General features: G+C 46.3%; 2 non-coding genes across 2 annotated transcripts; both read left to right on the top strand.

Annotated features, from left to right (window-relative positions):
• The first annotated feature begins 897 nt into the window (after window positions 1-897).
• On the top strand, window positions 898-970 carry Trnak-cuu (transfer RNA lysine (anticodon CUU)). The gene has a single exon. It is a non-coding gene; the product is annotated as a tRNA-Lys (tRNA).
• Window positions 971-11,538: 10,568 nt separating this feature from the next.
• On the top strand, window positions 11,539-11,611 carry Trnak-cuu (transfer RNA lysine (anticodon CUU)). Its single transcript has one exon. It is a non-coding gene; the product is annotated as a tRNA-Lys (tRNA).
• Window positions 11,612-12,460: the final 849 nt, after the last annotated feature.

Raw genomic sequence — 12,460 nt, 5'->3', positions numbered from 1 at the left:
AAAGCATTTGCCAAAGCGGTACAGCATAACGTGGGACGAGGCAGTCTGAATTACATTTTATAGATGTATTTCTCGCATATCTCAGAGCCTCTCACGGTCGTCGTAGTCGTCGCCGCCGCCGCCGCCGCTTCTGCAAAAGTAGCAAATGGCTATCGTAGCAAATGCGGCGAGGGACGCCCTGCCTTCGATTCCGAATGCACAAAGTGTGTGGTCTTGTTTCTCAGTTTATATTTGGTCGGTCTCGTAAGAGGTTGAATGTAACGAATGGGTGGGAAAGAGCAAGGGGCAGCGGCTGTGTAGAACGAAAACACAAATCCTCAGGGGTGTGAGCGTTTCGAGATGAGTCGTATACATGACGTAGCTGGATGTCAGTGACCATGTGGCCTAATGGATAAGGCGTCGGACTTCGGATCTGATGATTACAGGTTCGAATGTTGTCACGGCCCTTTTTTTTCCAGTTCTGAAAAAGAAACATACCGTTTTAATGTAGCAATTGAGCAGTACGAAACCGTCTGAATGTTGCTGTTGACCATTTTTTGCTTGGAAATGCTCTTGAGCTTGAAACACACACAACAAGACCGGTGTTAACTAGCGAAATGGTCAGCAGAGTGCCGACACCGCGAGATTTGACTGGCACTTGCACATCTAAAACAACGACGGAAAGTAACTCGTTCGGCTTTTGAGTCACATAAAGTATGTGTGTTAATTTTGACGCCACTAGCTCTGCATGCTGTCATGCAATTTCTTTACCTCTCAGAAATGATTATGACATAAAAGTGAAGTACGTGACGAGTGTGACGTTAGGAAAACATTAGGCAGCATGGAGAGATTCTGTATGGGACCACCCAACCAAACGAGTACTGTGTGACGTGCTATCCGGCAGGTATTCAACGAGGTAGCCGGCTAGCTCAGTCGGTAGAGCGTCAGACTCTTAATCCTAGGATCGTGGGTTCGAGCCACACGCTGGTCGGAACGGAATTTTGTTCCGCTGCAGATGTAAATTACCGTTTTTCAGATTAACGAGATGTAATGGAAATAGCAACTTTAAACTTTGCCTACGTCTCTGTCAGTCACAAGGAAACTGTATTTGAATGTGAAGGTGATTTTGTAGACATGTGTGGAAGACATGTTCTGAAATGCAAGTGTTGTTGTTTGGAGAGCACATCGGTTACGTGTCAGATGTGTAGCCAAGCAGTAATGGGTCGCCATAGCTGCAAATATTAGCCGGTAATATGAAGTGTTGTCAGCTGAAGTCTGATGATGCAGACGACCGTAAGGACGAAGTATCCAAGAGTACCGCTAGGCCGCGCCTCCTTAGCTCAGTGGTAGAGCACTGCTCTAATAAACCAGGCATCGGAAGTTCCATCCTCACAGGAGAAAGATGAATTTTGGAAATCAGTTGCGCGTCGTGGCCGTATAGCAAACAGTATCTGTGATGACGAACAATTAGCGACAGGCGTTTTTTTAAGAATTACTCTCAGATGTGATTAAGGCGAATGGCACAGATAAAGCATTTGCCAAAGCGGTACAGCATAAAGTGGGACGAGGCAGTCTGAATTACATTTTATAGATGTATTTCTCACATATCTCAGAGCCTCTCGCGGTCGTCGTCGTCGTCGTCGTCGTCGTCGTCGTCGCCGCCGCCGCCTCCGCTTCTGCAGAAGTAGCAAATGGCTATCGTAGCAAATGCGGCGAGGGACGCCCTGCCTTCGATTCCGAATGCACAAAGTGTGTGGTCTTGTTTCTCAGTCTATATTTGGTCGGTCTCGTAAGAGGTTGAATGTAACGAATGGGTGGGAAAGAGCAAGGGGCAGCGGCTGTGTAGAACGAAAACACAAATCCTCAGGGGTGTGAGCGTTTCGAGATGTGTCGTATACATGACATAGTTGGTTGTCAGTGACCGTGTGGCCTAATGGATAAGGCGTCGGGCTTTGGATCTGATGATAACTGGTTCGAGTGTTGTCACGCTCGTTTTTTTTCCAGTTCTGAAAAAGAAACATACCGTTTTAATGTAGCAATTGAGCAGTACGAAACGGTCTGAATGTTGCATTTGACCATTTTTTGCTTGGAAATGCTCTTGAGCTTGAAACACACACAACAAGACCGGTGTTAACTAGCGAAATGGTCAGCAGAGTGCCGACACCGCGAGATTTGACTGGCACTTGCACATCTAAAACAACGACGGAAAGTAACTCGTTCGGCTTTTGAGTCACATAAAGTATGTGTGTTAATTTTGACGCCACTAGCTCTGCATGCTGTCATGCAATTTCTTTACCTCTCAGAAATGATTATGACATAAAAGTGAAGTACGTGACGAGTGTGACGTTAGGAAAACATTAGGCAGCATGGAGAGATTCTGTATGGGACCACCCAACAAAACGAGTACTGTGTGACGTGCTATCCGGCAGGTATTCAACGAAGTAGCCGGCTAGCTCAGTCGGTAGAGCGTCAGACTCTTAATCCTAGGATCGTCGGTTTGAGCCACACGCTGGGCGGAGCGGAATTTTGTTCCGCTGCAGATGTAAATTACCGTTTTTCTGATTAACGAGATGTAATGGAAATAGCAACTTTAAACTTTGCCTACGTATCTGTCACTCACAAGGAAACTGTATTTGAATGTGAAGGTGATTTTGTAGACATGTGTGGAAGACATGTTCTGAAATGCAAGTGTTGTTGTTTGGAGAGCACATCGGTTACGTGTCAGATGTGTAGCCAAGCAGTAATGGGTCGCCACAGCTGCAAATATTAGCCGGTAATATGAAGTGTTGTCAGCTGAAGTCTGATGATGAGACGACCGTAAGGACGAAGTACCCAAGAGTACCACTAGGCCGCGCCTCTTTAGCTCAGTGGTAGAGCACTGCTCTAATAAACCAGGCATCGGAAGTTCCATCCTTACAGGAGAAAGATGAATTTTGGAAATCAGTTGCGCGTCGTGGCCTTATAGCAAACAGTATCTGTGATGACGAACAATTAGCGACAGGCGTTTTTTTGAGAATTACTCTCAGATGTGATTAAGGCGAATGGCGCAGATAAAGCATTTGCCAAAGCGGTACAGCATAACGTGGGACGAGGCAGTCTGAATTACATTTTATAGATGTACTTCTCGCATATCTCAGAGCCTCTCGCGGTCGTCGTCGTCGTAGTCGTCGCCGCCGCCGCCGCCGCTTCTGCAAAAGTAGCAAATGGCTATCGTAGCAAATGCGGCGAGGGACGCCCTGCCTTCGATTCCGAATGCACAAAGTGTGTGGTCTTGTTTCTCAGTTTATATTTGGTCGGTCTCGTAAGAGGTTGAATGTAACGAATGGGTGGGAAAGACCAAGGGGCAGCGGCTGTGTAGAACGAAAACACAAATCCTCAGGGGTGTGAGCGTTTCGAGATGAGTCGTATACATGACGTAGCTGGATGTCAGTGACCATGTGGCCTAATGGATAAGGCGTCGGACTTCGGATCTGATGATTACAGGTTCGAATGTTGTCACGGCCCTTTTTTTTCCAGTTCTGAAAAAGAAACATACCGTTTTAATGTAGCAATTGAGCAGTACGAAACGGTCTGAATGTTGCTGTTGACCATTTTTTGCTTGGAAATGCTCTTGAGCTTGAAACACACACAACAAGACCGGTGTTAACTAGCGAAATGGTCAGCAGAGTGCCGACACCGCGAGATTTGACTGGCACTTGCACATCTAAAACAACGACGGAAAGTAACTCGTTCGGCTTTTGAGTCACATAAAGTATGTGTGTTAATTTTGACGCCACTAGCTCTGCATGCTGTCATGCAATTTCTTTACCTCTCAGAAATGATTATGACATAAAAGTGAAGTACGTGACGAGTGTGACGTTAGGAAAACATTAGGCAGCATGGAGAGATTCTGTATGGGACCACCCAACCAAACGAGTACTGTGTGACGTGCTATCCGGCAGGTACTCAACGAGGTAGCCGGCTAGCTCAGTCGGTAGAGCGTCAGACTCTTAATCCTAGGATCGTGGGATCGAGCCACACGCTGGTCGGAACGGAATTTTGTTCCGCTGCAGATGTAAATTACCGTTTTTCAGATTAACGAGATGTAATGGAAATAGCAACTTTAAACTTTGCCTACGTCTCTGTCAGTCACAAGGAAACTGTATTTGAATGTGAAGGTGATTTTGTAGACATGTGTGGAAGACATGTTCTGAAATGCAAGTGTTGTTGTTTGGAGAGCACGTCGGTTACGTGTCAGATGTGTAGCCAAGCAGTAATGGGTCGCCATAGCTGCAAATATTAGCCGGTAATATGAAGTGTTGTCAGCTGAAGTCTGATGATGCACACGAACGTAAGGACGAAGTATCCAAGAGTACCGCTAGGCCGCGCCTCCTTAGCTCAGTGGTAGAGCACTGCTCTAATAAACCAGGCATCGGAAGTTCCATCCTCACAGGAGAAAGATGAATTTTGGAAATCAGTTGCGCGTCGTGGCCGTATAGCAAACAGTATCTGTGATGACGAACAATTAGCGACAGGCGTCTTTTTAAGAATTACTCTCAGATGTGATTAAGGCGAATGGCACAGATAAAGCATTTGCCAAAGCGGTACAGCATAAAGTGGGACGAGGCAGTCTGAATTACATTTTATAGATGTATTTCTCACATATCTCAGAGCCTCTCGCGGTCGTCGTCGTCGTCGTCGTCGTCGTCGTCGCCGCCGCCGCCTCCGCTTCTGCAGAAGTAGCAAATGGCTATCGTAGCAAATGCGGCGAGGGACGCCCTGCCTTCGATTCCGAATGCACAAAGTGTGTGGTCTTGTTTCTCAGTCTATATTTGGTCGGTCTCGTAAGAGGTTGAATGTAACGAATGGGTGGGAAAGAGCAAGGGGCAGCGGCTGTGTAGAACGAAAACACAAATCCTCAGGGGTGTGAGCGTTTTGAGATGAGTCGTATACATGACATAGTTGGTTGTCAGTGACCGTGTGGCCTAATGGATAAGGCGTCGGGCTTTGGATCTGATGATAACTGGTTCGAATGTTGTCACGCTCGTTTTTTTTCCAGTTCTGAAAAAGAAACATACCGTTTTAATGTAGCAATTGAACAGTACGAAACCGTCTGAATGTTGCTGTTGACCATTTTTTGCTTGGAAATGCTCTTGAGCTTGAAACACACACAACAAGACCGGTGTTAACTAGCGAAATGGTCAGCAGAGTGCCGACACCGCGAGATTTGACTGGCACTTGCACATCTAAAACAACGATGGAAAGTAACTCGTTCGGCTTTTGAGTCACATAAAGTATGTGTGTTAATTTTGACGCCACTAGCTCTGCATGCTGTCATGCAATTTCTTTACCTCTCAGAAATGATTATGACATAAAAGTGAAGTACGTGACGAGTGTGACGTTAGGAAAACATTAGGCAGCATGGAGAGATTCTGTATGGGACCACCCAACCAAACAAGTACTGTGTGACGTGCTATCCGGCAGGTATTCAACGAGGTAGCCGGCTAGCTCAGTCGGTAGAGCGTCAGACTCTTAATCCTAGGATCGTGGGATCGAGCCACACGCTGGTCGGAACGGAATTTTGTTCCGCTGCAGATGTAAATTACCGTTTTTCAGATTAACGAGATGTAATGGAAATAGCAACTTTAAACTTTGCCTACGTCTCTGTCAGTCACAAGGAAACTGTATTTGAATGTGAAGGTGATTTTGTAGACATGTGTGGAAGACATGTTCTGAAATGCAAGTGTTGTTGTTTGGAGAGCACATCGGTTACGTGTCAGATGTGTAGCCAAGCAGTAATGGGTCGCCATAGCTGCAAATATTAGCCGGTAATATGAAGTGTTGTCAGCTGAAGTCTGATGATGCAGACGAACGTAAGGACGAAGAATCCAAGAGTATCGCTAGGCTGCGCCTCCTTAGCTCAGTGGTAGAGCACTGCTCTAATAAACCAGGCATCGGAAGTTCCATCCTCACAGGAGAAAGATGAATTTTGGAAATCAGTTGCGCGTCGTGGCCGTATAGCAAACAGTATCTGTGATGACGAACAATTAGCGACAGGCGTTTTTTTAAGAATTACTCTCAGATGTGATTAAGGCGAATGGCACAGATAAAGCATTTGCCAAAGCGGTACAGCATAAAGTGGGACGAGGCAGTCTGAATTACATTTTATAGATGTATTTCTCACATATCTCAGAGCCTCTCGCGGTCGTCGTCGTCGTCGTCGTCGTCGTCGTCGCCGCCGCCGCCTCCGCTTCTGCAGAAGTAGCAAATGGCTATCGTAGCAAATGCGGCGAGGGACGCCCTGCCTTCGATTCCGAATGCACAAAGTGTGTGGTCTTGTTTCTCAGTCTATATTTGGTCGGTCTCGTAAGAGGTTGAATGTAACGAATGGGTGGGAAAGAGCAAGGGGCAGCGGCTGTGTAGAACGAAAACACAAATCCTCAGGGGTGTGAGCGTTTCGAGATGTGTCGTATACATGACATAGTTGGTTGTCAGTGACCGTGTGGCCTAATGGATAAGGCGTCGGGCTTTGGATCTGATGATAACTGGTTCGAGTGTTGTCACGCTCGTTTTTTTTCCAGTTCTGAAAAAGAAACATACCGTTTTAATGTAGCAATTGAGCAGTACGAAACGGTCTGAATGTTGCATTTGACCATTTTTTGCTTGGAAATGCTCTTGAGCTTGAAACACACACAACAAGACCGGTGTTAACTAGCGAAATGGTCAGCAGAGTGCCGACACCGCGAGATTTGACTGGCACTTGCACATCTAAAACAACGACGGAAAGTAACTCGTTCGGCTTTTGAGTCACATAAAGTATGTGTGTTAATTTTGACGCCACTAGCTCTGCATGCTGTCATGCAATTTCTTTACCTCTCAGAAATGATTATGACATAAAAGTGAAGTACGTGACGAGTGTGACGTTAGGAAAACATTAGGCAGCATGGAGAGATTCTGTATGGGACCACCCAACAAAACGAGTACTGTGTGACGGGCTATCCGGCAGGTATTCAACGAAGTAGCCGGCTAGCTCAGTCGGTAGAGCGTCAGACTCTTAATCCTAGGATCGTCGGTTTGAGCCACACGCTGGGCGGAGCGGAATTTTGTTCCGCTGCAGATGTAAATTACCGTTTTTCTGATTAACGAGATGTAATGGAAATAGCAACTTTAAACTTTGCCTACGTATCTGTCACTCACAAGGAAACTGTATTTGAATGTGAAGGTGATTTTGTAGACATGTGTGGAAGACATGTTCTGAAATGCAAGTGTTGTTGTTTGGAGAACACATCGGTTACGTGTCAGATGTGTAGCCAAGCAGTAATGGGTCGCCACAGCTGCAAATATTAGCCGGTAATATGAAGTGTTGTCAGCTGAAGTCTGATGATGAGACGACCGTAAGGACGAAGTACCCAAGAGTACCACTAGGCCGCGCCTCTTTAGCTCAGTGGTAGAGCACTGCTCTAATAAACCAGGCATCGGAAGTTCCATCCTTACAGGAGAAAGATCAATTTTGGAAATCAGTTGCGCGTCGTGGCCTTATAGCAAACAGTATCTGTGATGACGAACAATTAGCGACAGGCGTTTTTTTGAGAATTACTCTCAGATGTGATTAAGGCGAATGGCGCAGATAAAGCATTTGCCAAAGCGGTACAGCATAACGTGGGACGAGGCAGTCTGAATTACATTTTATAGATGTACTTCTCGCATATCTCAGAGCCTCTCGCGGTCGTCGTCGTCGTAGTCGTCGCCGCCGCCGCCGCCGCTTCTGCAAAAGTAGCAAATGGCTATCGTAGCAAATGCGGCGAGGGACGCCCTGCCTTCGATTCCGAATGCACAAAGTGTGTGGTCTTGTTTCTCAGTTTATATTTGGTCGGTCTCGTAAGAGGTTGAATGTAACGAATGGGTGGGAAAGACCAAGGGGCAGCGGCTGTGTAGAACGAAAACACAAATCCTCAGGGGTGTGAGCGTTTCGAGATGAGTCGTATACATGACGTAGCTGGATGTCAGTGACCATGTGGCCTAATGGATAAGGCGTCGGACTTCGGATCTGATGATTACAGGTTCGAATGTTGTCACGGCCCTTTTTTTTCCAGTTCTGAAAAAGAAACATACCGTTTTAATGTAGCAATTGAGCAGTACGAAACGGTCTGAATGTTGCTGTTGACCATTTTTTGCTTGGAAATGCTCTTGAGCTTGAAACACACACAACAAGACCGGTGTTAACTAGCGAAATGGTCAGCAGAGTGCCGACACCGCGAGTTTTGACTGGCACTTGCACATCTAAAACTACGTCGGAAAGTAACTCGTTCGGCTTTTGAGACACATAAAGTATGTGTGTTAATTTTGACGCCACTAGCTCTGCATGTTGTCATGCAATTTCTTTACCTCTCAGAAATGATTATGACATAAAAGTGAAGTACGTGACGAGTGTGACGTTAGGAAAACATTAGGCAGCATGGAGAGATTCTGTATGGGACCACCCAACCCAAACGAGTACGGTGTGACGTGCTATCCGGCAGGTATTCACCGAGGTAGCCGGCTAGCTCAGTCGGTAGAGCGTCAGACTCTTAATCCTAGGGACGTCGGATCGAGCCACACGCTGGGCGGAACGGAATTTTGTTCCGCTGCAGATGTAAATTACCGTTTTTCTGATTAACGAGATGTAATGGAAATAGCAACTTTAAACTTTGCCTACGTCTCTGTCAGTCACAAGGAAACTGTATTTGAATGTGAAGGTGATTTTGTAGACATGTGTGGAAGACATGTTCTGAAATGCAAGTGTTGTTGTTTGGAGAGCTCATCGGTTACGTGTCAGATGTGTAGCCAAGCAGTAATGGGTCGCCATAGCTGCAAATATTAGCCGGTAATATGAAATTTTGTCAGCTGAAGCCTGATGATGCAGACCACCGTAAGGACGAAGTACCCAAGCGTACCGCTAGGCCGCGCCTCTTTAGCTCAGTGGTAGAGCACTGCTCTAATAAACCAGGCATCGGAAGTTCCATGCTCACAGGAGAAAGATGAATTTTGGAAATCAGTTGCGCGTCGTGGCCGTATAGCAAACAGTATCTGTGATGACGAACAATTAGCGACAGGCGTTTTTTTAAGAATTACTCTCAGATGTGATTAAGGCGAATGGCGCAGATAAAGCATTTGCCAAAGCGGTACAGCATAAAGTGGGACGAGGCAGCATGAATTACATTTTATAGATGTATTTCTCACATAACTCAGAGCCTCTCGCGGTCGTCGTCGTCGTCGTCGTCGTCGTCGTCGTCGTTGCCGTTGCCGCTTCTGCAGAAGTAGCAAATGGCCATCGTAGCAAATGCGGCGAGGGACGCCCTGCCTTCGATTCCGAATGCACAAAGTGTGTGGTCTTGTTTCTCAGTCTATATTTGGTCGGTCTCGTATGAGGTTGAATGTAACGAATGGGTGGGAAAGAGCAAGGGGCAGCGGCTGTGTAGAACGAAAACACAAATCCTCAGGGGTGTGAGCGTTTCGAGATGAGTCGTAAACATGACATAGCTGGTCGTCAGTGACCATGTGGCCTAATGGATAAGGCGTCGGACTTCGGATCTGATAATTACAATTTCGAATGTTGTCACGCTCGTTTTTTTTTTTCCAGTTCTGAAAAAGAAACATACCGTTTTAATGTAGCAATTGAGCAGTACGAAACGGTCTGAATGTTGCTGTTGACCATTTTTTGCTTGGAAATGCTCTTGGGCTTGAAACACACACAACAAGACCGGTGTTAACTGGCGAAATGGTCAGCAGAGTGCCGACACCGCGAGTTTTGACTGGCACTTGCACATCTAAAACAACGACGGAAAGTAACTCGTTCGGCTTTTGAGTCACATAAAGTATGTGTGTTAATTTTGACGCCACTAGCTCTGCATGCTGTCATGCAATTTCTTTACCTCTCAGAAATGATTATGACATAAAAGTGAAGTACGTGACGAATGTGACGTTAGGAAAACATTAGGCAGCATGGAGAGATTCTGTATGGGACCACCCAACCAAACGAGTACTGTGTGACGTGCTATCCGGCAGGTATTCAACGAGGTAGCCGGCTAGCTCGGTCGGTAGAGCGTCAGACTCTTAATCCTAGGGTCGTGGGTTCGAGCCACACGCTGGGCGGAACGGAATTTTGTACCGCTGCAGATGTAAATTACCGTGTTTCTGATTAACGAGATGTAATGGAAATAGCAACTTTAAACTTTGCCTACGTCTCTGTCAGTCACAAGGAAACTGTATCTGAATGTGAAGGTGATTTTGTAGACGTGTGTGGAAGACATGTTCTGAAATGCAAGTGTTGTTGTTTGGAGAGCACATCGGTTACGTGTCAGATGTGTAGCCAAGCAGTAATGGGTCGCCAAAGCTGCAAATATTAGCCGGTAATATGAAGTGTTGTCAGCTGAAGTCTGATGATGCAGACGACCGTAAGGACGAAGTACCCAAGAGTACCACTAGGCCGCGCCTCTTTAGCTCAGTGGTAGAGCACTGCTCTAATAAAGCAGGCATCGTAAGTTCCATGCTCACAGGAGAAAGATGAATTTTGGAAATCAGTTGCTTGTCGTGGCCGTATAGCAAACAGTATCTGTGATGACGAACAATTAGCGACAGGCGTTTTTTTAAGAATTACTCTCAGATGTGATTAAGGCGAATGGCACAGATAAAGCATTTGCCAAAGCGGTACAGCATAAAGTGGGACGAGGCAGTCTGATTTACATTTTATAGATGTATTTCTCACATATCTCAGAGCCTCTCGCGGTCGTCGTCGTCGTCGTCGTCGTCGTCGTCGTCGTCGTCGTCGCCGCTTCTGCAGAAGTAGCAAATGGCTGTCGTAGCAAATGCGGCGAGGGACGCCCTGCCTTCGATTCCGAATGCACAAAGTGTGTGGTCTTGTTTCTCAGTCTATATTTGGTCGGTCTCGTAAGAGGTTGAATGTAACGAATGGGTGGGAAAGAGCAAGGGGCAGCGGCTGTGTAGAACGAAAACACAAATCCTCAGGGGTGTGAGCGTTTCGAGGTGAGTCGTATACATGACATAGTTGGTCGTCAGTGACCATGTGGCGTAATGGATAAGGCGTCGGACTTCGGATCTGATGATTACAGGTTCGAATGTTGTCACGCTCGTTTTTTTCCAGTTCTGAAAAAGAAACATACCGTTTTAATGTAGCAATTGAGCAGTACGAAACGGTCTGAATGTTGCTGTTGACCATTTTTTGCTTGGAAATTGCTCTTGAGCTTGAAACACACACAACAAGACCGGTGTTAACTAGCGAAATGGTCAGCAGAGTGCCGACACCGCGAGTTTTGACTGGCACTTGCACATCTAAAACAACGACGGAAAGTAACTCGTTCGGCTTTTGAGTCACATAAAGTATGTGTGTTAATTTTGACGCCACTAGCTCTGCATGCTGTCATGCAATTTCTTTACCTCTCAGAAATGATTATGACATAAAAGTGATGTACGTGACGATTGTGACGTTAGGAAAACATTAGGCAGCATGGAGAGATTCCGTATGGGACCACCCAACAAAACGAGTACTGTGTGACGTGCTATCTGGCAGGTATTCACAGAAGTAGCCGGCTAGCTCAGTCGGTAGAGCGTCAGACTCTTAATCCTAGGGTCGTGGGTTCGAGCCACACGCTGGGCGGAAAGGAATTTTGTTCCGCTGCAGATGTAAATTACCGTTTTTCTGATTAACGAGATGTAATGGAAATAGCAACTTTAAACTTTGCCTACGTCTCTGTCAGTCACAAGGAAACTGTATTTGAATGTGAGGGTGATTTTGTAGACATGTGTGGAAGACATGTTCTGAAATGCAAGTGTTGTAGTTTCGAGAGCACATCGGTTACGTGTCAGATGTGTAGCCAAGCAGTAAAGGGTCGCCATAGCTGCAAATATTAGCCGGTAATATGAAGTGTTGTCAGCTGAAGTCTGATGATGCAGACGACCGTAAGGACGAAGTACCCAAGAGTACCACTAGGCTGCGCCTCTTTAGCTCAGTGGTAGAGCACTGCTCTAATAAACCAGGCATCGGAAGTTCCATGCTCACCGGAGAAAGATGAATTTTGGAAATCAGTTGCGCGTCGTGGCCGTATAGCAAACAGTATCTGTGATGACGAACAATTAGCGACAGGCGTTTTTTTAAGAATTACTCTCAGATGTGATTAAGGCGAATGGCGCAGATAAAGCATTTGCCAAAGCGGCACAGCATAAAGTGGGACGAGGCAGCATGAATTACATTTTATAGATGTATTTCTCACATAACTCAGAGCCTCTCGCGGTCGTCGTCGTCGTCGTCGTCGTCGTCGTCGTCGTTGCCGTTGCCGCTTCTGCAGAAGTAGCAAATGGCCATCGTAGCAAATGCGGCGAGGGACGCCCTGCCTTCGATTCCGAATGCACAAAGTGTGTGGTCTTGTTTCTCAGTCTATATTTGGTCGGTCTCGTATGAGGTTGAATGTAACGAATGGGTGGGAAAGAGCAAGGGGCAGCGGCTGTG

Source organism: Schistocerca gregaria, unplaced genomic scaffold, assembly GCF_023897955.1.
Source record: "Schistocerca gregaria isolate iqSchGreg1 unplaced genomic scaffold, iqSchGreg1.2 ptg000178l, whole genome shotgun sequence".
NCBI classification, from domain to species: Eukaryota; Metazoa; Arthropoda; class Insecta; order Orthoptera; family Acrididae; genus Schistocerca; species Schistocerca gregaria.
This window is presented reverse-complemented; position numbering and strand designations above follow the sequence as displayed.